The sequence below is a fragment of the Sinohyriopsis cumingii genome, chromosome 18, assembly GCF_028554795.1.
Source record: "Sinohyriopsis cumingii isolate HCF-2022 chromosome 18, ASM2855479v2, whole genome shotgun sequence".
Taxonomy (NCBI): Eukaryota; Metazoa; Mollusca; class Bivalvia; order Unionida; family Unionidae; genus Sinohyriopsis; species Sinohyriopsis cumingii.
In genome coordinates this window covers 81,206,072-81,233,730 of record NC_142978.1, presented here as the reverse complement: position 1 = coordinate 81,233,730, position 27,659 = coordinate 81,206,072, and the positions used below count along the sequence as shown (strand labels likewise).

The 27,659-nt window shown below is 35.9% G+C and overlaps 1 protein-coding gene across 3 annotated transcripts in view; it reads left to right on the top strand.

Annotated features, from left to right (window-relative positions):
* Window positions 1-27,659, top strand: part of LOC149777150 (uncharacterized) — a 228,279-nt gene that overhangs the window by 53,288 nt on the left and 147,332 nt on the right. Inside the window, exon 2 of one of the 3 annotated variants that reach the window (XM_089941842.1) lies at window positions 19,529-19,746. The exons of the other annotated variants lie outside the window; for them this stretch is intronic. The gene's annotated coding sequence lies outside the window, so the exon portion shown is untranslated. The remainder of the gene's footprint in view (window positions 1-19,528; window positions 19,747-27,659) is intronic. 3 annotated transcript variants of the gene reach the window in all.

Sequence of the window (27,659 nt, the reverse complement as noted above, 5' to 3'; positions counted from 1 at the left end):
CTGCAGAAAGATAGTGACAAAACCATTGGGGGGGGCGGACCAATCCACCCACCCCCACCCCCCGCCCCGTTTCTACCATCTGGGATTCGGAAAAATGCTGAGATCTTAATTGCCAAGAGCCGATCTGAGCCTTGCGTGTAAGCCTGGTTGGCAAGATCTTGGTGGTGTTTGGAAATCCACTGAGCCAACCATTTTTAAGATTTTAAGACCGAAGAGCCACACACCCGCGACAAGAGTAATGCCCAGTACGCCCCTATGCGGTCTCCGCCTTGTGCAAAAGTAAATCATTGGCCGAGCACGTCGCCAAGGACACTGAGTTTGATGTGCATTTACAATATCCGCTGACGGGTGATGTGTAATTAAATCGTTGTTTTAATAATAATAATAATAATAATAATAATAATAATAATAAGAATAAGAATAATGATAATAATAACTGATTCTGCGCTAACTATGGAATATCTCACAGCTAAACAAGCTCGACAACGACCAGTGTCAATTATGAAATAACTTATTTTCCGTTATTCTGTCAAACTGCAACATTGTCAGGTAGCTCAAGTGGAATTTACAAAAGGCACAGAACAGTTATTTAAACCAACTGTAGAATCGAACCCAATTTCTTGATTACATGAACTGAGGAAACACATAAAGCTCTTAAGACATTACCCGAAGTTATTGCTGGCCATCTACAACCCACTCCACCACCTCTTCAACCACAACCCGAAGAGTAACCATCCCATCAACCTCTTCAAACACAACCCGAAGATCAACCACATCATCACCCTCTTCTCCCAAAACCAAATATTAGAACTAACATAATAAATAAATGTACTGAAGAGTGTATTGTAGCTATCAGGGATCCAAAACAAATAATTGATACTGCAGCGTTTGGATACGGTAGAAGAGATTTGAGCCATCTCATTTTTAGGTTGAGCACCTGCGACGAATGAATTGTTATTGCATATCACAGAGTCCAGCATGATGGTTATGTCAGTGGCTGCTCATTAACCTCCACGAGAACATCAGCTATATCATTAAGAACGAGCTTTTGCTGGGTCGCCGTTCTTGGGATCGCTTCTAGACATTTCTTGTGACGAGTATCCGCTGGACGATAACAATGTGAAACTGGCAGCTCGGAAAATCTTTCTTTATGAAGCTCAAATAAATTGGTCTACAGTGTTTTATAAGTCTTCTGCTTCAGAGATAAAATGTGCTATTTATTATGTAATTTGATGTGCTGAATTAAAATATGAAAATTAAAACAACTAACTGGATACTGTTTCCAAGATATGAAAGTATTTTTTACAGTTGACATTAACGTATATTGTTTAGATAGTAGAATTCTGATCATAAATTTTAAACCTAGGTCTTTTCATGTGTCATGGTTGCTTGACATGATAATATTTCACCTGTCCTGTTTAATTGACACTTTAGAAAACAGCAAAAGAGTTAAATAAAATAAAAATGAAATAAAAGGCATATATATATATATATATATATATATATATATATATATATATATATATATATATATATATATATATATATATATATATATATATATATATATATATACATATATATATATATATATATACTTTAGTCCTTATTCAGTGTCTACTCTTGGCTTGGCTCCATTTGCCCAGATGGCGTTTCTTCATTGTTACAATGTGCTGGTGAAATCGCTCAACGTGCTCGTCCTTCACTGCTGCGCAGTTTAGTGCAAAAAATCTAGATGAGAGTGCAAAAATGTGTCTTTAGTGACATGTTGCAACCAAGGCTTTTGTATGCCTTGAGGAGGTTTTCCACCAACTCCCTGCATTGCTGTTTCCGAGTAAAAATTGTTGCCACTAACTGGAAGGTTCTCCATGCCATCTTTGCCTTGCTACGCAGTGAACGGTCAAATGCCTCATCTCGAAAATGTTCACGAATCAGAGGACCAATAAAGACACCTTCCTTTATCTTAGCTTCACTTAGTGATTCAGCAATTTTCCTCGGAGGTACTTGAAAGCTGCTCGTGTTTCGTCCATAGCCTTGACAAAGTTCTTCTTCAGACCCAGCTTGATGTACAAGGGAGGGTGGTAACAGATTCTTCCTTGATTCAACAAGTGTTGGATGCTGAACACTTTTCCTCCCAGGCTCCAAGGAGAGTCGGAGTGGTCAATCTCTCTTGATGTATTTGGAATCTCTCGCACGACTATCCCATTCGGAGACAAAACAACAGTACTTTTGTGTATCCAGTCTGCAGACTACGCAATAAAGAAAGAAAATTTAAATAGCCACAAAGCTGTCACTGATGTTGGTCATAGTTTATGCACCTCAAAAGTTTTTCATGTTTTCATAGGTTTCCTTTATATGGACTGCATGACCAAGTAGAACTGATGGCAAAACATTGCCATTATGCAGCAAAACAGATTTAAGACTCGTCTTCGATGAATTAATGAACAGCCTCTGCTCCTCTGGATCATGAACGATGTTGTTGCAGGCTACAATATCACCTTCCATGAAGAAGAATGTGACAAGATCCCTTTGACGGAGCATGGAAACCCTAACTACCTCCTGCTAGCAAATTCCACTACTGTAGTCTGGAGCCCAACAGCTCTGCCTTAATCTTGGAGAGTTCCAAATCCGTGACAAGTTCATTTAGTTAACATGTGTTATGAGGTGTGGTTCAGAGGAGGAGGATGGGAGAAAATATGGTTCATATAACATTGACGGTTCAGGACTAGTTTCATCCTCTTCCTCGTCTGACTCAAGTGAGAATGATTCTGGTGCATCAGGTACCGGCAGCCCTTTTACGTGGGTTACTGGGTGTACAGCTGATGGAATGTTTGGATAAAGCACAGTCCACTTTTTCTTCTTTTCACACCTTTCCCAACTGGAGGCACCATGCAGACATAACAATTGCTGATATTATCTGTTGGCTTTCTCTAAATCATTGGTACTGCAAAAATAAAGGTGATAGGCTTTCATAACCATAGTGGTTATACTACGCTTTCGTGATGCAAAAGTCACTTCACCATAAAAATAGCAGACGTTATCTGCATTGTTCACAAAAGTACGAGGCATCTTTGCTCACTTTGGCTCAACAGAAATGTGTCACTTTGCAAAATCAAAAACTGACAAATGAGAGAGCATGACACTGTACTATTTCTAGAGCTGATATAGGGCAATTTGTTCAACATACTGATGTAATAACGCAATACCAACTTCAGATTGCATCATTGATTGATGTGCCTAAAAATCAAGTACTGACCAAACCCAGTCATACATTTATTCATAAATCCAGTCGAAGATGTTTTTATAGTCATTTTGGTTTAAACTGAGATCCCTTCACTTTATAACTCGCTTATCCTCCGCCATTCCCAAGTATTGTATCTCTAAAACTAGAGCCAATCAACAATTTTAAGCATCATTTTCGTTCTCAGTGACCATGAATTAGTAAAGTTTGACTACATTTATTGCGGAAGCATTTTGGCTGTAGACCAGAGTATAACCTACGCTGAAGTGAATCGTGAACTATTTTCCTGGATGCAACTATCAGATCATAACAGCGCCATAAGTTCCAGAAATTATCAATCGCCTTTTCTGGAATTACACTGCGCATTAGCTCACATTGAATCCTGTCTGGTTGAAGTCTAATTAACGCTTTTAGCTCTCTCAGCGATTCATCGCTGGCCCTGTGGACTTCTAACATTTCCTCGTAAACGTCGACATGATCTCGAAGCCAGTTGTGTGGCGATTATGCTGTAAATGGAGGCGGCTGTTTATGATCTCCGCACACGATAAATGCAGTTTGATTTGTTTCTAACCAACCCAGAAATATTTCTAACATTGCTTTGGACACAGTATATATTTCGTTCCAAATGATGGTTTTAGGAATATGTTTCACACCCATTCGCGTTGGAGTCCACGCTTCACCACGCCATCGAAGAAGCTGTAATAAATACGTATTAGCCTTAACCCATCTCTGCCTCATCTCTCTAGCAAGTCTGTGAGTGAGTGTTAGAACAACCACATCGGAATTTCTGAATAATTCTAACGCACGCCTTGTTTTACCAGAAGCACCAGGACCATTAAGATAGGATAGGATCATTTAATGACGGCGCCATTGACTGTTCTGATTATTTATCCTTACAGCAATACATACGGTGAGGTTTATAATCTGCAAGTTGAGAATAATTACGTATTTTCTCATCTTTTTATTTTCCAATGACTCCACCGATTAGAATCACAGTCAATATGCATCATTGGAAGATTTTTTTAAAGATCCAGTATTATTTGTTTGAGTCTGTGGCGACTCTAGTAGCGCCATCTGGAAATCGGCTGTTGTAATAATTTGTTGCAGTTTATTGTGGTTCTTCGGTTTTAAAAAATTGGTTGGCTCGGTGGATTTCAAAATAGCACCAAGATGTTGCTAACTATTCGTACATATAAGGATCAGATCGACTTTTGGCAATTAAGATTTCAGAATTTGTTCAAGGCCCGGATTGTAGAATCGGGGCGGGGGAGGGTGCGCCCCCACATCCAAAAGTGTCTGATCATCCCCCTTGCTGCTGAGGGAAGTGTGTTATCATAGACTATACATTTTTAGGTTTGAAAGCAATTTATAAAAACCGATCTTCAGAAGTGAAATTTGACCTCTAAAACAACAAACTAAACGTATTCGCCTAACGCTCTTACCGCTGTGTCTATTCTTTTTTCCCTCGTGAATAATCTTTAAAGATGCCTAAAATAAAATAAAAACAGGTTAGTGAGAGTAACCAAGCGGTATTTAATATCCATCACAAATTGAAGTATCAAAGAGAACCCACTTTCGTCCCCCATTGCGAACTGTTTTGATAGGCTGTACTTTTTGAGAAAGGTTAGCTGAAAAAAATAGATTTCACTTTTTTTATCGAAAGAACAACCATTAAATACAAACCATGTACTGCTGAAAAAAAGAAGCACACATCGTTTAACGTCTTCTCAGAGACTATATGTAACTTAAGTCATTCGATGGATATCCGTCTTCATGCAATTGCAAGCAATCGTGTCAAATTTATTATAACTGCTACAAGTTTGGGATTTTGTTTTCTAATTCCATAATAGGTATTATCTCCTTGAGTAAAAACATATTTACATTTTCTTGCTTTATTCTTAATCTTAAATGTTCGATGGCATATTGCGTGGGGTCTCCCTCGGGATTCTGATCAAAACATGCAGCAGTAGCGTCACGATAACAAGACTGGTGATCAGACATTTATGTCTTCTCAACACTGTGTGAGCAAAGCAATGATAACCAGTCTAAATCCACGATGGAATTACAATGAATTATAATGACGTCAATGACATATTAGTTAAATTCATAATAATGAGTTGTTAGAGACATATTCCTGGCAAAGAAATCGCTTTGTAATAGAGAAAAGTAACATCCACCCAACCCCAGTAATACCTGTTTAATATCATTCAAAGTTCTTTGGAAGACAATGTTTTGCAAAAGAATAATAGAAATTATAATAATATTAACTCAAATATATTTTAGCAATATCAACAAAACGTAACTTTATATATACGAATTCATTTTGAATGCCAAACAGCAGTTTCTGCGCTCTGGACAAGTAGCCAATTAATTAATGCCCTTGTAGTTGTGGAATCGCTATTTAGTATCAACGAAGAGAAAATCAGGAAATCGAACCTAATGTTATATGACACTGAATTGAAAATAGTTTGCTATTGAGTTTTATATTGAAATTTTTTAAAATGTCCTTATTCCTATATGTTTTGGTAAAATTATACAAAATCAATGCTATGATTTCTGTTTCTTTTATCAGTTTCTCTCTGTGTCATAAAGGTCCTAACCATATTTGAGAAAACTTGCCAGCAGCTTCTCGTGAGCCGGTGTTCTTCTCGGGTTCTTCCTCCAACATTTATACTGGCTGCAATATATATCCTATTAAGTACTGAATAATGGCATTAAACGCACAAGCCACAACCAAACCATATTCGAAACCATTACGTCTCTGCATCATGTAAGAAATAAATACTTGAAGAAAAAGTTTATTTAAAGAGATAAATACTTGTTTCCAAAGATGCAATTCTAAAAAGGAAACCACAACTGTGAAAAGATGTATTTATCTTTTGTAACAGCTGTCACTTTTCGTGTTATTACTTCGATTCAAGCATGAAAAATATACAAAATTCGGTTTGTTTATTCTGTTGTGCTTTGATAGCCTAGAACTGCAACACATGATAATCTCGCTTAACCAATGGTTGTAAGCTCCTGTGATGACCCTGTTAGGTCATACTGGAATGAAGGCACGTATCGGTGATGTAGAAAGATTGAAATGAAGGCACGTGTCATTGATGTAGAAAGATTGGAATGAAGACATGACTCATTGATGAAGAAAAAGAGGAAATAAGAAATGTAAGAACGCTGTAAATAGAGAGGAATTATGACATTTATCAATGACGTGGAAAGAGAGGAATGAAGGCATATATTATTGAGGTAGAAAGTGTAGAATAAGGCATGGATCAATAATGTAGAAATAGTGGAATGATGGCATTATCAATGGTGTAGAAAGAGTGGAATGAAAACATGCATCATTGATGTAGAAAGAGTGGAATGAAGATATGCATCATTTTGATGTAGAAAGAGGGGATGAAGACGTGTATCACTGAGTAGAAAGAATGCATGTATAGTTGTTGTTGTTTGTGGGGTTTAACGCCATTTTTCAGCACATGATAGGCTATACATGGCGGCCAGTATTAATGGTGGAGGAAGAATCCGGGAAAACCCCGGAAAGAACCACCGACCCACGAGAAGGCATGTATAGTTGATGTGGCAAGAGTGGAAAGAAGTCATGCATAATTTTTGATGTAGAAACAGGGGATGAAGGCATGTATGAATGATGTAAAAAGATATGAATGAAAGCATATGTGAATCACGTAGAAAGAGAGTAAGAAATGAAAGAATAAATAATGTATTAAGAGAGCAAGCGTGTATGAATGGTGTTGAAAGAAAAAGAAAAAGGCATTTATCATTCATGCAAAAAGAGAGGAACAAATGCGTGTATGAATGGCGTTGAAACAGATAAAGGCATTTATCAATAATGCAGAGTGAGAGGAATGAACGCGTGTATGAATGACGTTGAAACAGATAAAGGCATTTATCAATAATGCAAAGTGAGAGGAATGAACGCGTGTATGAATGACGTTGAAACAGATAAAGGCATTTATCAATAATGCAGAGTGAGAGGAATGAACGCGTGTATGAATGACGTTGAAGGGTAGGAACAAAGGCATTTATTAATCATGTAGAAAGGGAGGAATGCATGCGTGTGAGAATGAAGTTGAAATATAGGGATAAAAGCATTTATCAATGATTCAGAAAGAAGGGAATGAATGCACATATGAATGACGTTAAAACAGCGGGATAAAGGCATTCATCAATGCCGCAGAGAGAGAGGAATAAGTGTATGAATGACATTGAAACAACGGGATAAAGGCATTTATCAATGATTTAGAAAGAGAGGGATGAATGCGCGTATGAATAACGTTGAAACATAGAGATAAAGGCAGTTATCAATGATGCAGAAAGAATGGAATGAATGGGTGTAGGAATGAAGTTGAAACTGAGAAATAAAGACATTTATCAATGATGCAGAAAGAAAAGAATTAATGTATGTATGAATGACGTTGAAACAGAGGGATAAAGGCATTTATCAGTGACTCAGAAAGAGAGCAATGAATGTTTGTATGAATGGCGATGAAACAGAAAGACAAGGGCATTTATCAATGATGCAGAAAGAGGAATCAATACATGTATGAATGACGTTGGAACAGAGGGATAAAGGCATTTATCAAAGATGTGTCAGGAGAGGAGTGAATGCGTATATGAATGACGCTGAAACGTAGTGATAAAGGCATTTATTAATGATTCAGAAAAGGAAGGAATGAATGCATGTATGAATGACGTTGAAACAGAGGGATAAAGGCATTTATCAGTGACTCAGAAAGAGAGGATTGAATGCGTGTATGATAGATGTTGAAACAGAGAGATAATGGCATTTATCATTGCTGCAGAAAGAAAGGAATGAATTCATGTATGAATGACGTTGAAACAGAGAGATAAAAGCAATTATCATTGTTGCAGAAAGAGAGAAATGAATGCGTTTATGAATGACGTTGAAACATATAAAGGCATTTATTAACGATGCAGAAACAGAGGAATGAATGCGTGTATGAATGACGTTAAAACAGATAGATAAAGGCATTTATCAATGATGCAGAGAGAGAGAGAGAAATGAATGCGTGTATGAATGACGTTGAAGGATAGGGATAAAAGCATTTATCAATGATTGGGAAAGAGGAATGAATGCGCGTATGAATGACGTTAAAACAGGGATAAAGGCATTCATCAATGACGCAGAGACAGAGGAATCAACAAGGGTATAAATGACACTGAAACTAGAGATAAAGGCATTCATCAATGATTCCGAAAGAGAGGAATGAATGCGCGTATGAATAACGACGTTGAAAACGAGGGATAAAGGCATTTATCATTTATGCAGAAAGAAAGGAATGAATGCGTGTATGAATGACGTTGAAACATAGGGATAAAGGCATTTTTAATAATGCAGAAAGAGAGGAACGAATGCGTGTATGAATGACGTTCAAACAGAGGAATGAAGGTATTTTTTCACGAGTGTTAAGAGAGGAACGAATGCAAGTATGAATTACGTTGAAACATAGGGATAAAGGCAGTTATCAATGGTGTGTTAGGAGAGGAATGAATGCGTGTACGAATGACGTTGAAACATAGGGATACAGGCATTTATCAACGATGTGTTAGGAGAGGAATGAATGCGTGTACGAATGACGTTGAAACATAGGGATACAGGCATTTATAAATGATTCAGAAAGAGAGGAATGAATGCGTGTTTGTAGGCAGTAATGCAAGTACGAAGAAGCAACTTTAACTTCGGTACCTCAACTGAGAAACTGAATTCAGAAAGAAAATCTGTTTGGGTATTGTAGTTGCATCCACTTTCGCATTGAGTTAATACCGGGAATTCATTTATTTTAGTTAACTTTCGCATTGAGTTAATACCGGGAATTCATTTATTTTAGTTTACTTTCGCATTGAGTTAATACCGGGAATTCGTTTATTTTAGTTAACTTTCGCATTGAGTTAATACCGGGAATTCATTTATTTTAGTTTACTTTCGCATTGCGTTAATACCGGGAATTCGTTTATTTTAGTTAACTTTCGCATTGAGTTAATACCGGGAATTCATTTATTTTAGTTTAATTTCGTGGATTAATATCTATAAATTAAAAGTGTCGTCGTCAATGTTCGACGTCCTTTTAATCAAGTATATTTGTTGTCTTGTGGTTTTGTCGGTTTATTTGTCAAAAGGCTTCATGCTGTACATGTAGAACATATATTTTCCTAACGACTAGTTTTAAAGGAAAAACATTCAATCCCAACGATGCTGCTAGAGTGATTGTGTACAAGACGACCCGATAAGGGACATGGGTCTCTTCTGCATCACTCTTGTGGGAAATCACGTACTTTTGACGTAGCATGACGTAATTTCGATTCTGAAAGGCACATTAAAAAGCTGTATCCTGCATGTCAAACGTTAAATATTTTGCCAACTAACTGCCTTGTTTTTGACGTAAATAGACATCAAGGGTTGACTATGTAACCTTTCTTCTGGAGTTTATTTTTTCAAGAATATTATATATTTGTTCCAATCAGCGAAGATTTAATTTGAATGAGCATCATACGTGATTGGCGGTGAGTGTTGTACATCTAGCATTTATATTGTAAGATTCCTATGTATTTTAATTACCAAGGGATTTAGCTACACCGTTGATTTCGTATCTGATCGTTCCAATATTATAACTACATGTCTTATCAGAGTACACATATTTCATCGATGATGGCCGCTTTTGTTTCGAAGCTCTTTCAGACTAAAAACTCGTTGATACAAATATGTGTCAAAGATAGTATCCAACTATGTTTATCTGATATATCTTCACTGTCTTTCAATGCATTTTCGTTGTTGTTGTTATAGGGTTTAACGCCATTTTTCAGCACACGATAGGCTATACATGGCGGCCAGTATTAATGGTCAAAGAAGAACCTAGGAAATCACCGAAAGAACCACCGACCCTCGAGAAGCTACTGGCAAGCTTTCTCACATACCCACATTGGCCGATTCCGAGACTCGAACCCACGCAGACAGAGGTGAGATGGCAGTGATCAGTAACGGAGAGGGCTTTAGACCACTCTGCCACTCAGGCCCCCACCCCAACGCATTTTCGTAAAAAAAACCCACTATGTACATAAAAGTTTACTGTAAGGAAATGATTAAATTTTCGAGGAAAGCTTTGCAAAGGAACCGCTGTAGTCGTGGTTATCTTGGCTCTAGATAGTCGTCTTTCAATCTGATAGCAAGAGAATACAAGCAAGCTGTGCATTTTATTTATAGCATGTATTGAGATTCTTCATGACTTTAATTGCATCCTCTGAAACAGCAACATTTGAAAATAACAAGAGTTGAAAATGCTATAACTCAGAATATATGTCAGAGTTTATACAGCTAGCGGAAGATAATGGAATAAAGTGACAACAAACATGCCTGATGAAGCGCAACGATCGACGTTACTTTTCCATTTATCCTCCATTCTTCCAGTGGCTCCATTTCTCCTCTTGCTAACGTCACCAGAGCATGAATTTACCGAACAGTTTTCTAGCAAATATGGTAAAACATAATCAGAGATTTTTTTTCTCTGTGATTATACCTGTAATGATTGAAATTTGCTAAGGAGAACTTCCCCTAGTGATGAATAACTAACTGCTGTCTTTCACGCCCTCACATTTTCCGATATTTCAACACAGCATAGGTTGATAACACATGCTCTCAGTACAGACGTGCTCGTTTTTTCCATAAAAGAAATATCGCGACAACAAAATAGCATTCCAAGGACTTAAAGGCAGACGTCTGTCTCTATTGAATATTACAGCTCCGAAGTTTGAATCGCCTGGCTGATTAATCACGGTCAGAAAGGCAGGCTTAATGTTCTAGTTTTTAATACTGCCATTTTCTTTCCTTATCACTCTCAGATTGAGTAGAAGTTTAATTGTTCAGACTTCAAGATATAAGTCAGTTGTGGCAAATTCTATCAGGCCTTCTGTTTTCTGAATTTTCTTAAACGTGCATACTCATGTTTAATTTGATCGTCCGCTTCTAACTGACGATAGACATATACACTTGTGTAACCGTGTTTAATTGACGAAAGTTTGGTTTTTAAAAAATACACGGACCTACCCAATATTGTTACTAACTAAACATAACATGCAGATAGACTGGCTCGTTTGAGCCATAGTCTCAAAAAGACTGGCTTGTTTTAAACGTAGTCAGGAGGACACAAACTCGTTGGAACCATAGTCTCAAAAAGACTGGCTTGTTTTAAACGTAGTCAAGAGAAGACAAACTCGTTTGAACCATAGTCTCAAAAAGACTGGCTTGTTTTAAAAGTAGTCAAGAGGAGACAAACTCGTTTGAACCATAGTCTAGAAAAGACTGACTTGTTTTAAACGTAGTCAGGAGGACACAAACTCGTTGGAACCATAGTCTAATAAAGACTGGCTTGTTTTAAACGTAGTCAGGAGGACACAAACTCGTTGGAACCATAGTCTCAAAAAGACTGGCTTGTTTTAAACGTAGTATAGAGGAAACAAACTCATTGAAAAAAAGTATTGAGTTCCTAGTAAATAGAACTACATTATATTGACATATAATGAAATTTTTAAAAAAATAAAAAAATTTTAAAACTTACAAACAATTAAATCAGATAGAAATTAAATCAAATATACATAATAATCGATAAACCTCCAGGAAACTTTACTAAAATAAAAAAGGGCAAATTAATATATTACTGTGTGATCTCTTACTGTGTAATTTGAGCCCGAATATAATATGCTGGGTATAAGAAAATTTGCATCCTTGATAAGTTTAAAACATATATGGGCTATACAATTTAAGAATAACATTTTAACCGTCTCTTTTACAAAACCAATATATTTTACGTCTTTTTACATAGGAAATTAAATGGAATTAATGCATAGTTGTCATGACTACTGTTTAGGTATATGCTCCCAGTAGCCTTATTAAATGTATCACGATACATGTGCTTCTAAAAGACCGTTAATTTTATTTAAAAACACTAATTATGTTTTAGATTTCCGTCCATAACTTTGTGAAAGAAGAGATATGATGAAGAGATTCGTTATCATGATATGTTTTGACGTCAGTGTTGTTAAGGTAATGCCGAGATAACCACTTTAAACTCACTGGGGATCCGTTGGGAGCTGTCGAGAAATTATCGATACAGAGAATCCTTTGAGTCGCTGAGTAACGAGCATTCACTTTAGTGGAGACCATCAACATGTAGGATGATTCCCATCGAAATCTACTATGAAGGAGTGGTCAGAATGATTATGCGGAATTTGTACGAAATGCTGTTCTTTATGGTCATGCACGTTGCATATTTGTATTTCCAGAGGACTTTTCATCCCATAACTGTGGATTTAATGGTCAAATGGCGTACCAGCAGCCGGTTATGATTAGCTTTTGGCATTAAAAAAATAAACCATATTTGCTATCAGAACAATTTTGACTATATATATTTATTTTTTAATTGACAAAACAAATATGTACCTTTGATACTGAGATGTTAAGTGAATAAATTACATTGCCGAGGATTGGACTTTTGCGTACGTAAGGTTATTATTCCTTACAAGTTATACCAAAATGTGTTTGCATGATCACAGGAGTAAATGTATCCCCTCCCTGTCTTAACTAAACATTAGTTCGCACTTGTCTTCAAAATTATTTTAATTTCTCGGTTAGGTGAGAAGGTTTATGTAGATAGGTGAGTAGTTGTATACACAATTTGGTTGTTGTTAAAAGGCGATAGGTAGGTACCTAGGTAGATTGGGGGTTGAGAAAGAAAGCAGGTAAATGTGATCTTTAACTTGTTCAATACAGTTTTTTAAAAACTAGTCCATAATGCAAAATGGTACAATAGGTTACAGTAGGATTTAGCTTTAGACTACAGGCAATCAGAAGCAAGCTCTTCTGGTATAACATTGGATCATGTAAACTGAAACAGTCTGGTTTGAATCTGGTGACACATTGCTAGCTACGATTCAAAGAAACTCTGCCTCTCATTTCTAACGAGTCTATCGGATTTCCAACAGCACGATTTATTTTCACTAAAGGAGAAATTAAATAGCGCCTGAATTAGTGGCATAGCAAGAAATTATGGGACCACACCACTTCCCTCCAAACTTGACTATGGCGATACCACAGGCTCTTTGCATTATTGCCGGTCATTTTAATCAAATATATTCTGATGAGAGATTACAAATCACGAGAGCTTTACATATTTCAGCTATTTATCATGGTTTGAAAGCTCTCAACCACGTACGCCAAATGTGCATTTTTGTTGATTTAAAATGAGTGATTTTGATCGCCTGAATTTTAGTGGGTTTTTCCCCCATTGATTTCTTCCACTGGCTTTGAAACAAGAGCCACAGCAAAAAGAATATTTTATAAAACCTTTAATTTCCTTTGTAAGCGAAAAACGCCTGCCCGGATATCTAAGTGAGATAAGGTCAATCACTATGGGTAATTTGTGTTTTCATCGATTGATTTTACGAAGTTTGCTCATAACTATGTTCAAAAGGAGTTGTTTGCGCAGCATAATTGCGGGACAAAAAACATGAGATAAACATGACGTAGAAGATATACCAGACTTGATGTATTTGTTTCCACAATTCATTACTGCTGTTATTGATTCAGTCTCATGGACACATTTTTCATGTTTTATCTGATACCGTTGATAATACAAACGAGCTTGGCGATCTTTCTAAAATTTAATTACTTTCCTTAATTGTTCACGCGTATTACTCGTGCCAACTATCTCTTGTTACTGAATGACACCAATCGGAAAGCCACGCGTATTTTCGATGAAGTGGTATACTTTCGATTCTTTACCTCTCATGTAAAAAGGGTCTTACTACTCCGAGTGACATTTAATTTGCCGGAAACAGTTATGGTCTTTGCAGTATGCTATCCATAAGCAGGCGCTTAGTGCGTTCTGTTCCTGTCTTCATATCAAAGAGTACCCGATAGCCTCTCCGATAATTATTTATCCAGTTCACCTGCAATTAGTTTTATCAAACATAATTTGGCAAGTTTCCGGTTTTAGAGCAAAAACATGCAAACATAAATGATAAGCAACTTTTGCTGTCATTGAGGGAGGTAATTTTTTGACGAACTTTCCACTTATGGGAAAGGTACGTACTTTCAGTTAATATTGGTATTAATCACTATACACCGTTCCGATGGCTTAGTAGTTAGTGCGTCCGGCTCGGATGCGGTAGGTCGCGGTGTCGAGCCCCGGCATGGTCATACCAAAGACGTATAAAAATGGTACTAACAGCAGCCTCGCTCGGCGCTCAGCATTACATGTTTTCGGCATGATGCCACATTCCTAGACATCACTATATACATCCACACTGCAGATATCATTGCTACATATTATTAAAGCTACGTTAAAATCCTAATCACACACACACACACACACACACACACACACACACCTGCTTTTAAATATTGGCAACATTTAACTAGAGCTGTTTTTGTTTCTTTTATTTATTGTACAAAAGGGAAATCTGCCACTGTGCTACTGAAACATAGACAATTTTTATGGATATGGAGAGAGAGAGAGAGAGAGAGAGAGAGAGATTAAACGAAAGAAATGACTGATGAATAAATTAATGATATTATCTTGACAGATATGGGAAAATCGTACATACATTAGAAAATATGCACAAAATAATCAATAATGACAAACATGATGTCATTACTTGTTAATATGGCAGTCATTAACCTGTAGAAAGATCATTAAACCGTAGAAAGATCAAATTTAAATACCCCTTAATTAAATTAAACGTTTCGTTTGTTAAATATATGTTTGGAATAATTGAAATAAGATATTTTTAACATTCGCAGTAAAATCAGATGATCGATAAAACGTAGCTTCAATAATTTTTCAGTCATATCGCTACGCATTTAGCTCTGGGGCATCATGTTGCACGCATGTAGCATCATGTCCCACCCAGTCACATTATCCAGACACCAGGCCGACCAGTCCTAACACTAACCTCTTAACTCTGAGCGGCTAGCGAGGCAGCTGTAAGTACCATTTTTATACGTCTTTGGTATGACTCTATTTGCAACGAGCAACACAGTTTACGAAACTTTTATATATATGCCAATGTAGACCAACTAATTTCCTCATAAATCTTACGCAAGATACACTTCATGTAAGAATATTTACAATTCTCCATCCTTCCAACTTTCTTAATTTAAGAGAATCTTCAGCCTAACATCCAACCCATGCAATATCATCTTATTCAAGTAATGGTGGATGTATACAAAATATATCCTTTGCAAGTACTAAGAACTTTCAAGGCATTAATCATTTTTTACTTCGACTGAAATATGCTGTCAGTATGTCTTTGGTCCAGATTTGAGACTATACTAAAGGTTATACCAAAATATTTGTTATAGTCGACAAAGATCGAATTTTGTTTTTTAATTTTTGTTCAGGAAAAAAGAAGGACTCAAACTTATGCGAAAATGACTTTCCCTAAGTTTTAGCAGCACAAAGTCAACCTAGCACTACCTTGACCAATGGTCAAACGTGTGTAAATTTGTGTTCAGTTTGTATTCATCGTTGTATATATCGTTTGATGAACAAGCCAGAGTGCTATTAATAGCCTCGTTACAATTAAGATGTCGCCTTTATCGTTAATATGCACACCAAATCATAAAAGACCTAAATCAGAGCCCTGTGGAACGCTAATCATATTTTGCATACAGAAATCAGCCGTAATCACAAAACGTGCTAGGAATGTATTAAAATGGGTAGTCAGAAAAGAAATCAGTAAGAAAACTAAAAATGTGATAGCCGTGATGTTTATATATTAGACTTTTATGCCAAAATACCATCAAATGATTTTGAGACGGCGCAAATGATTATACACATGTCAGTCTTATTATCAAGCACAGTACATACATGGTATTTATCTATGAGCTAATATACTGTAGAATTGTTGATTACATCAGATTGAATACTGTAGAATTGTTGATTACATCAGATTGAATAAATATTTTACAAGTTACAAATCAATTTTTCTTTGCCATCTTCATCTGATTTTAGACTTATTGCATGCATTTTTATATTTGCCCCAATGACCCCGATGATTGCTGTTAATGGCCACTTTTATATCACGCGGTCGCGCTTCCTACTTGTTGTACATATAAATATATCTAGTGGACAGTTCTTCCACTTTTATGTCTCCCTATCCGCTACGTTCCACTGCATGCATTCGCCATTAAGGTACTAATTGAATATATTGATTCTAAATATTGATACAGAACACAATTCATTTTACTATGTATTCTCTACATTGTTTCTCAGTACTGAACTTTTCTTTCTTTCCAAATGATAATAAATCTTATCTCATTCTAAAGTTCCTTCAAAGAAGAACTCACAGGGAAGTTCTTGTTATAGGTTGTCCGGCAGTTTTTGAGAGGCTGGACAATAAACATAGCACCGTACATTCGGTCACAGATTTCACTACCGGATCATCATCAATGCTTCATTACTCACTGTGAACTTTTGCCGACAATATAATACTCAAATTCTGAAGAATAAATAATTTCCTTTAAATCAACACCAAGAATGCATAAATCTCTCTTATATCACCACCAAATGGAGACAGGAAAAATACTCTATAAATAGACTGGGACTACGTTCTTGGATAGTGAACAGGAAGTAATAATTGTGTTTCACACCAGAAAGACTGAATTAAAAAAAAAATGATACGCCGCAATTACTTCAGTATTCAATTATTTATATATATGAACGTTTCTGGCACAAACTTTCGGATGTGTGCTCTCAATCACTAGAGTAAAATGTTACTTAGAATAGAAGTAAATAAAAAAAGTAATATATATTAATCAGAACACATGTGTGCACAAAATTAAGGTCCTTATTAAAAAAAAAATATAGGTAAAGGTGTAAAGTATGACAATAATGAAATTTTTAAGACATTCAGTTCATAAATCGATTGATTCAAAGCGATACAGTTCAACTTAAATTCTTGTGCAAATAAATTATATTTGCAATAACTGTGTTCCAATATAGGTTCCATAATACCGAGTACTAGTCAATCAATACCGTTATGTCTGAATGCCATAAGATCCAAGTATTGTCACGCCCATTAACCGTAATAGAAAAATCTAGTGTGATATCATGCTAACATTTGTCCCTCAGCCAAATGGTTATTGTACGAAATGGTATACAGTCTTTAGCAAATTGAATTTAAAGGAAGTTAATTTTATAACGGCAACATTAACATTAGCTGAAATCGTTAACACACTTGTCCAATCTATACCTGATATAAGATTACAACAGTTTACAACAGTTTTCAAAATCTGAATTATTACAGAGCCACATTGTAATCAAAGAGGAGGCCATGCGATCACTTACGTTCGCATCGACAGAGAGAGTTGGATTTAGTTTTGTTTTTCATGCCATTTCTCAGCACAGTATAGGCCATACATGGCGGCCAGTATACTTGGTAAAGGAAGCACACTGGAAGACCCTCGAAGAAAAAATACCTTTACACGGAAGCTACTGGTAAGCTTTCTCACTTACCCAAGTAACCCGAGCCGAGGTTCGAACTCACGCAGACAGCGCGAGATGTGAGTGATTTGTAAAGGCGAGCGCTTTTGACCACTCGAACACACGGGGACGCATAAAAAAGATAACCTCAGAATGGCGAATATGTATGTATGTATGTATGTATGTACGGACGGACGGATTGATGGATGGATGGATGCATGCATGCATGTATGTATGTCCCTAATTCCTCCTCAGTCTGGTTGCATATTTGTGTTTCTCTATAATAACCTTTGTATACCTTAATTTTTGTCATAGGAATCCGAAGTGACTGTGTACTTTTATGAGAATTAAGAACTGGGTCGATATGCGTGTGTCTGCTACGCACAAATACCTATAACATTTTTTATGACGCGTACATGGTCGATGGCGCATAGGTGTTTGTGCGTGCAGGCAAAGCGATGGGCGCTATAACCCGCTGTCCAGGTCGAATCTCTATAGAGCACGAATTTTAAAAATTCTCTGAATGATACTATAATTTCTTCATATTTAAAATATGGGTTAATGTTATCAAGCATTCTTCTAGAGGATATCACTTTATGTTCTCTCTCTCTCTCTCTCTCTCTCTACATATACACATTCCGATTTATCCAGAAGTATTTTTCTCCTTGCAATTCACACAAGTGATATAAAATAAGCAGTTAGTCCAAGAGTTTTTCCATGATGAGAAATCAATACTTACTAATAATAGGCTTGTATTTTGCATTATACGTTTAGCATACGTAACATATAAGAAACAAATAGTATATAATTAAAAAATGTAAACCTTCAGGGAAATAATTAGATTGCTGTGCAGCGGCAATAATACCATATATATTTATTTATTTAGAATCGTTGATACTTGTGAAACAGCTGAAATTCCAATTTGATTAAAATCAGATCTCCAATGTTCTACGTGAAGATCTGACAGTGACCGCTTAGGGGTCATGCTCTGGTGACCTTTGAATTAGCCGATGGAAATGCAACTTTCAGAAATCTGAAAACCGTCCCATTTTAATACCTATTCATCATTTTTACATCTCCCGTTGATCGGGAAGCTTTATTTTGCACCGTTATGATCTTACCGTTTTTTAATTTCAACCATTTGTTTTTTTATATCGCTGGTCGATATAGGACCTTTTATAAGTTTTAAAAGATTATAGAAATAACACTTTGTTTGGCGCTAAATAGCCTAACAGTGCCGATGCGCCGTTAAAAATCAATCAATCAATCAATCAATCAGAAATCTGAAAGTAAATCAAACTGTTCGGCACGCATTGATGCTCTTCAGCCATTCTGTTCAGTCTCTCAAACGCGAAGATACGGGACTGCGTCTGATTGGCTGATTATGGTGATAACGTAGGTCACCAGAACATGACTCCTAAGCATCGGCCAGTTCTTCACTTAAGACAGTGGAGATTTGATTTTAATCAGATTGCTGAAATACCAGCTATATTCAGTTAAGTCGTTATAGAGGATCGAGCAATGCTGCTAATAAAAAATAACAGATCAATGGGGTAAAGTTTAAAGAATATCGACAACAATCACCCTCTTCCTCTCTCACTTTTGCTCTAACTTACTATGATTCTATGTAAATCCGGTGTCTTGAGGAAACCTCGTTCCAGAATCCATTCTCCTGACTTATTTATTTTAAAAGACAACACCTTTATGATATTTCAACGTAGCAACGACTTGTCAGCATGTTGCTTATAAATAGAATTCTGCCTTTTCACAGAGCACACATTTCAGTTCAGCTAAGAATTTCGACAAACATGGTATGATCAAGTGCGCACTAAACGGTCAGAGGAACTTTGAACGTTCGGGATACAGCTGCAAGATACTGACGTTGAACATTGGAAACAGCTGACAGATACTGACGTTGAACATTTGAAACAGCTGACAGATACTGACGTTGAACATTGGAAACAGCTGACAGATGATATGTTCAGTGCGGTAAGCTTTACATTATTCTTCATTTAATTTATCCTCAAACCAAGAGAAAACGATTAACAAATGTCCAGGTGTCGAAAGCTTTGACTATCCTAATTTATCTTAATCTTTCAAATACTGTAAATGTGTCGCAACTTTCTGTATTTTAAGTCAATTTTGCAGTTTTCAACCACAATTTCGGCATCTTTTGGTAGTTTCCTTACTCAGTATCGTTTCATGTGTATTTTCATGCTCACTTTGTCACCTGGTTTACTTTCTTTGATTGATCTTAGAATCTCGCCTGTAACTTGTTATCTTTCAAGAAAACTTGTATATTAACTGGTCTGATTTTTGTCAGCTCAATAATTTTAATTTAAAACGAAGAGGACGTAAGTGGGGATTGTCATAAATTTAGTTTATGCATGTAAAATTCAAATGGAAATTTTTTTTTACAAAACTGCAGACACAGTAAATAACAATTATACAAATATGGGCCCAGGGTAACCAAAAGGTCTGAGTCGCATGCCTTTCAAGAACATGGTCCAAAGGTCCTAGTCGTGGCTCGACAGCGTGATTATATGAGAAAGCTTGGCTAAAGTTTCCCGTAGTTTAGTGGGTTTTTTTCCCCTGTCTCTTCCTCCACCAAATATACTGCCCGCCATGTATATCATGTGCTGAAAAATGCCGTTAAACTCCACAACTATGAAATGGATTTTTCCAGTGTTCGTTTTTTATGTGCTGGTTTGTGAATGCGAGTAAATATATCTAATCCTGTTTAGATGGGTTCTTCATGTCTAGGACTTACTTCATGCGGATACAACTGCATTGTAAGAAATACCATACAGACCAAGGGTGTGCAAAATACGGCCCGCGGGGTTCTGTTTGGTCCGGCAATCAAGGAAACTATTAGAAGGTTTCTCCATTAAAGGAAACTTAATCGGATCTTCGTCTGTTACCGCTAATATTTACAAGCTAAGTGTATTTTACTGCTGTGGAAAGAACATAACGGGGTCGTTATGGATCTATCATGGTACGTTCCACAGGGAAAAATAATACCGCGTTAAACCGGTATACCAGTAGTCCAACATTTTTCGTAGATTTTGTGTTAAGAGCTTATTTTGTATATATCTTGTCTCGCCTGTCGAAGAGATTGCTTAGCCCGAAACGTTAGGAAACCGCTTTGAATTTGTGATGTTACCAATTTTTTGTCAATATATATTAATGTGTGTTTGTGCACGCGCGTGTGTGTGTGTGTGAAATTATTATTATTATTATTGCTGCTGTTGCTGTTTTGATTTTTAAGTATAGATTCATGTGAGTTTAAACATCTAAAGAAACGGTTATCGTTACTTTGTGAAAATTACACATGTAAAAGACACAGCATACCTCAGTTGAATCTACAAGTTTCATAGGGTGGTATTCAATGAATGTAATCGACGCCAACAGGATTGCCGGTTGTATTTGATAACTTGAACACAAAGGAATGTACATGTACGAAAATGTACGTAAATACAGTTAGAAACTCTAAATAAACTTAGCTACTCTTATTCGTAACCAACCTCTTTCAATTATAAGAAGCAGGTAGACGTTTGTGTTTAGTCAAATAATGAGTTTAATTTTTCATTCATTCATACATACATACATACATACATACATACATACATACATACGTTTTTCAGAATTTTGGTCGTTCATATGATACCTTGATAACCTGTTTGTCGAATTAATAGATCCTGGAGGCGATATGAAAATAAATCAAATTAAGAAACGTCACCCTAATCACTCTAAATATATCTTATTTTCCTTAGGCAATGTTTAATTATGCGAACTATCCACCCTTAACACTGGAAAAGAATAACGTGCCGCAAGCAACTAGTAAATTGGATATGCTAATAAAGTTTGGTAATTATATAATTAAAGAAAAATTATTTATAAAAGTCATACGTAAACAAAAGTTAATTTTCTTTCGTTCGACCAGAGTAAGCATACATTTTGTACTTAAGATGAACATTAAGTATGCCTTAAGTTTACTTTTTCCTTGGAACTATATTGTCTCGTAATTTTTTTATAACAGAATCACAAACACTACTGATGTCAAATATTTATAATTTCCCATCTTCGACTTCATGCAGCTACAACAATTTCTGCTAGAAATCTAATTAATACTTTGCGTATGTTGATTTATTTGGATGCTTGTTCAGGTTGGCCTTTTCAACATATCCCGTGGGTTTGACACCAAAATTTGCGAAAAACACTGCATATGAAATGATCTAAACAATTTTCGAAATTTAGTTTTATTATTGGAATATACTGACACAACTTGATAAAAATATTGAAATTCGCTGTATCGTTAATAAAACCGTATCGATCTGTTCTCAAAGGAATTGAAGGAAACAATCATTTCTAACACAACCCATTCTAAGTTTCAAATGAAATGTATTTTGAGGAAACACAGGATCCAGACAGTTTTATTTCATGCTTTTAAATGTCTGTAAAGCTAACATCTATTGTTTTGCCTTCCAGCTGTAAAAACACAGACTTCAATAAAATAAGTGTCATTAAGATACAAAAAGTAACAAATTAGATTTTTAAGTCCTAAAAAGTAAAATCGATATTTCTGCTAATCTTACAACAGAGACAGGTATGTGGGATTCAACTATCGGCGATTCAGCCTAAGCCTCCATTCCTTCTTTTAATCAGAGTTTTCGTTTCAGATTTTATTGTTGTTCAAATGAAAGCTTCTTCCATATCCAGTTTAGAAAGATTACCGGAAGAGTATAGGTATGTTTTGCATTGATTGGATAAAGCAAAAAGGTTAATTCAAGAGCAAAAATTTGAAGTTTGTTGTCTATATTCATCGCAAGTGGATTTTTTTAAAAGCAGTTATGGCCCTTAGGAAACTATAAGGTAAAAAAGGCCTGGTTCTGGCATCTTGGAGGTCTTGCTTCGTCTTCAATCTTCTTAGATGTATCATAATGCACCAGGGCCGCGGACAGAATATGTGGGCCCTATGAAAAATTCTCCAGTAGGCCCCTATGATTTTCAAATTTTTACGGCGGTGAACCCACTACCGTTGTGCCCTCCCCCGCCTCCCCGAATTGTGTCCTAGTTGTCATACCCTGTCCGCGGCCCTGAAATGTAATATGACCGCTAGAGGAGCTTTCTATTTGATATAAACGGCACCATGTCCTTTAATATCAGACGCACTATCGGAACCTATAAATATTTGATTCGATTGTTTTGTTATGCATCTGCCTCAATTAATACTGTTCAAATCGCGTGAGCTTTCTCCAAGAATTCCACTGCAGTACATTATAATTGATTAGCCATGATATTCAGACTGATAATTATCAAACGTTTTTTCACGTCAAAACAGTTCAGTTAAAGAAATGATAACCAGTCTGATACTAGTATTTCTTTGGATTCGCTTCAAAATGTAAATGGATTATTTATGTACCATTCAACTAAAATTAATAAGTATTATTTGTTGTTACTTGCTTTCTTCAGGCTACGAACTCATTCTATTTAATGAAAGAGGAAACTTATATTTATTGCCATGCAAAACCTATGGAAACCGCCTTTCACAATATTGGCATGCCTTAATTATTTAAAATCACATGTCATTTTTCAACTGTACATATTGAACTTTTAAACAATCGCACACGCAGTTGACGTATGTCACATGGTATCAATGGGACAACTACAACAGCAACAACCAGAACAACAACAATAGCAGCAGCAGCAGCAGCAGCAACAACAACAATAATGATAATAATAATAATAATAATAATAATAATAATAATAATAATATATGGACTTCCTTTACGCACGAGGTGGCAGGCACGATAATTTTTCTCGCAAGAATTCCCAAATTTTATATTTTCACAGACAACACATGGGTGAGTTTTCATAAATGTGATATTAATAAGTTTAACATATCAAATGTGCATAGACATTAAAAAATGAATGTTTGAAAATGTGACTTTATTCAGAATGAAAGTGTGAACAAACAATGTCAGATACATACTGTTCACCATCTGTTAGGTTTTAAGATGGGTATTGGTTTGGAGCAGTGGAGGTGCAGGATTGGATGTTTCATGCAGCCAACCAAATCTCTGATATCTACATCAATCACAAAAATGGAAATCAGTGTTTTTTCTTTGCAGTGAAATGTGTTTTGTTTTTCCTGTTACTTGTGCACGGAATAATAATAATAATAATAATAATAATAATAATAATAATAATAATTATAATAACAATGATGATGATGATGATGATTCCATTACTCTAATAGCAGAAACAAGCCTCTAATCATTACATTTTATGTGGTGTACGGCACTGGACTATTTGTACTATGCGCTTGCTTTTAAGAATGACAATTGTAACGCTTTGGTACAGAAAGAATAGTAATTCATGTTGAGATTATTAAATATCGATGTACTTAATAGCTGGCTTTGAAGTTAATTAAGTTGTATAGCAATACATCACAGACATGTGCATACACAATTATTATTAAGTCTTTTTGCTGCCTTAGCTCAACATATGACCACACTTTTATTTAAGTTATAAATTAAAATATTGTTATGCCCGTGTTTATTTATGCGTGCATGCAGGCATGTAGGTACATGCGTATACAGATATGTATAAATTCCCTTTATACGTTGGCCACAAAGCCGCGGTAAGGGATCAGTAAATAAAGTAAGAGGTGAGCAAAATTAGTGTGCGTTTTTGCACAATCGAAACACGTTGTGCGCAGTCTGGTTTACAAATGAACGCGATGTGCAAATAAAAGGCATGTTCTTAAGAAATACAATTTATAGATATATCGAACGAAAGGATTTGACTTGTGAAATCGTACGGGGGGGGGGGGGGCTTTAATGAAAATGGAGGAGTGGGAATTGAGCACGAGGCAAAATAAAACATGTACAAAGAGCACCTTACTATCGGTTGTTCGTTTACAATGGAATGTTCTTAAGCTTAAATAAGAAAGTTCCACAACTGAGATAAACTCCAATCAGCATTTTTTTTTAAAAAGTTAATTTCATAAAGAAAGAAAAATGTATCTATTGTAACCTACAACTATACTACGAATTAAGTATTGTATATATCACCATGTCGACCAAATCTGCGCGTCGGGTAATTCAGCGCAACGATACGTCATTTCTGTAAACAATGGATCACGAGTTAATTTGGTTCAAATTCCGTTTTGTATCAAGAAAGAACGATCGTACTTTATTTAAGAAAAGAGATATTCATAAAGTGTACAATAATATCCCACATTTAGACTCGAAATGCACATGAAAATGTAATTTCTAAATGGCAACATGTAGAACCACTCCATGACCTTCTTGAACCTGTAACCCAGAAAATCCGATTTACTATGCAACTTTTAGAATCATACAAATAAATTACAAATAAATACATTATATAAAAGATGGAAATGTGTACGTTAAAACAGTACTGCATTTTAATCCAAGTTTCCAATTTTGCAAGAAGTCGTCACGCACGTACAAATTCGTCTGCTACCCAAAGTGTCAGCTTGCCGCTAGAACATAAATTGTCAAGAAATTCCCCGGCGTATAGTCTGTTTCTAAATTCTATAGTAATTTTTCCCCATCAACAAGACGTTGTAAACACATTGCATCCTATTCATTGTTGTTTTTCTTCCACATAGTAGCTTATTTGTATAAGATGTTGAACTTTACTAACTTTTTTACAAGATCGGTTTAGTTTGCTTAATATCTCTTGCCATTTATTGGCATTTTTACAATGAATATTGTAAAACTAACTATAAACGTGACCTAATTACTCGACTGAACTGCTGACAGAAATAGCCCAAAGTAATATATTTCATTCATATATCCCGATGGATAAACGTTACACCTTTCAAAGCTGTGCGCAGAATAGGCCGACATATCGCGAGTCAGGAAAACACGGGGGTGGGTTCGATCCCCGGTCGAGTCATACCAAAGACTTACAAAAATGGTATTAACAGCTGCCTCGCTTGGCGCTCAGCATTAAGAAGTTAGTGTTAGGACTGGTCTGCCTGGTGTCAGGATAATGTGACTGGGTGGGACATCATGCTACATGTCTGCAGCATGATGCCCCAGTGATAGACATCACTATAAACTGCCACTATGCAGACATCGTAGCGATATGACTGAAAAATTGTTAAAGCTACGTTAAAAATCCAAATCTCTCTCTCTCTCTCTCTCTCTCTCTCAGAGGCACACACACACACATACACACACACACGGGGGTGGTATCCCCTGTGTCCAAAATTAATATTATTTTGAACAGAATATTCTGGTGATAATTGCCTATTTTCAAATGGTAAGCATTGCTTTATTTTATTTTTGTCAATCGGTCGAATTCGGTATGCAGTCTGCTTCAACATTGGAGACGGAAACCTTAAGTGCCCTGACCATTTGTCCTTATATATGCTTTCTGTACTAGCTAGTTGCTCGCATCATATGTGCTGACTAGTTGTCTGTATCACATATTCTTCATGTGCTAATTAGTTGTCCGCATCATATGTGCTTCGTGTGCTAATTAGTTGTCCGCATCATATGTGCTTCGTGTGCTAATTAGTTGTCCGCATCATATGTGCTTCGTGTGCTAATTAGTTGTCTGTATCATATGTGCTTCATATGCTGACAAGTTGATTGTATCAACTGTGATATATGTGCTAACTAGTTGTTCGTATCACATGTGCTGCAAGTGCCGACTAGTTGTCCGATCACATGTGAAATTCCCCTTTTTCTTTCACAAATTCTTGCATTTCACATCATATATATATATATATATATATATATATATATATATATATATATATATATATATATATATATATATATATATATATATATATATATATATATATATATATAACTGCCAGAAACAATTCAAAATTGAGAGAATAGAATATCATTGAATATAGTAAACATTATAATAGATTTAATAACGACAATAATTATATTTTTCAATTAACGAAATGGCAAGCAATTCATAATCATGTGAGATTTCATGCCTGGTGTTTAGAAATGATCGATATCTCAATTAAATTGAGTCCCTGACCTATTATCAGTGAAATAGTTTACCCAATGATAGCATACGTAAGATATCACCCATTCACATGACGTATCTCGACGTTAGTTATACCACATATTTTGAATAAATGGTTAGAATATTTGTTATCCGTTTCTTGAGACTCGTTATTAATTGAATCACTATAAGAAGACATAAAGAAATTTCCAATGCGTTTCCCAAATATACTTGATTTTCACTTTAGGATGGCATGAAAATAATTTTTGTAATAAGAACTGACCTTTATATTTGACAGGACTCAAAAGTCACGAAGGTCAATGAAACGTTATGCATGAATCACCATAGCGCATTTTGACAGAATTAAAAAAAAAGTCACGAGTGTCAATGACAGTCTATGTATGAACCACCATAGCGCATTTTGACAGGATTTAAAAAAAGTCTCGAGGGTCAATGACAGTCTATGTATGAACCACCATAGCGCATTTTGACAGGATTTAAAAAAGTATAGGTCAATGCCACTCTATGTGTGAACCACCACAGCGCATTTTGACAGTATTAAAAAAAGTCACGAAGGTCAATGACACTCTATGTATGAACCACCATAGCGCATATTTGACATCATTTTTGTCTCAAGAATGCTTGATAATCGATTACACACTGCATGAACGGCATTGTCTTTCATTAATGACTTCATGAATCATGTAAAATATGAAGTTCAATTCTTTTGAACAACTTCGTTCAAGGTCCTTCTTGCGACTAAAATTAAATGTATTTGGGAAACGTAATGGAAATTTCTTAATGTTTTCTCATATTGATACCCTGAAGACGAAACCACGTGATAATTGCGCAAATTCAAAGATATCACATTATCGTAATAATCCATACTTTTG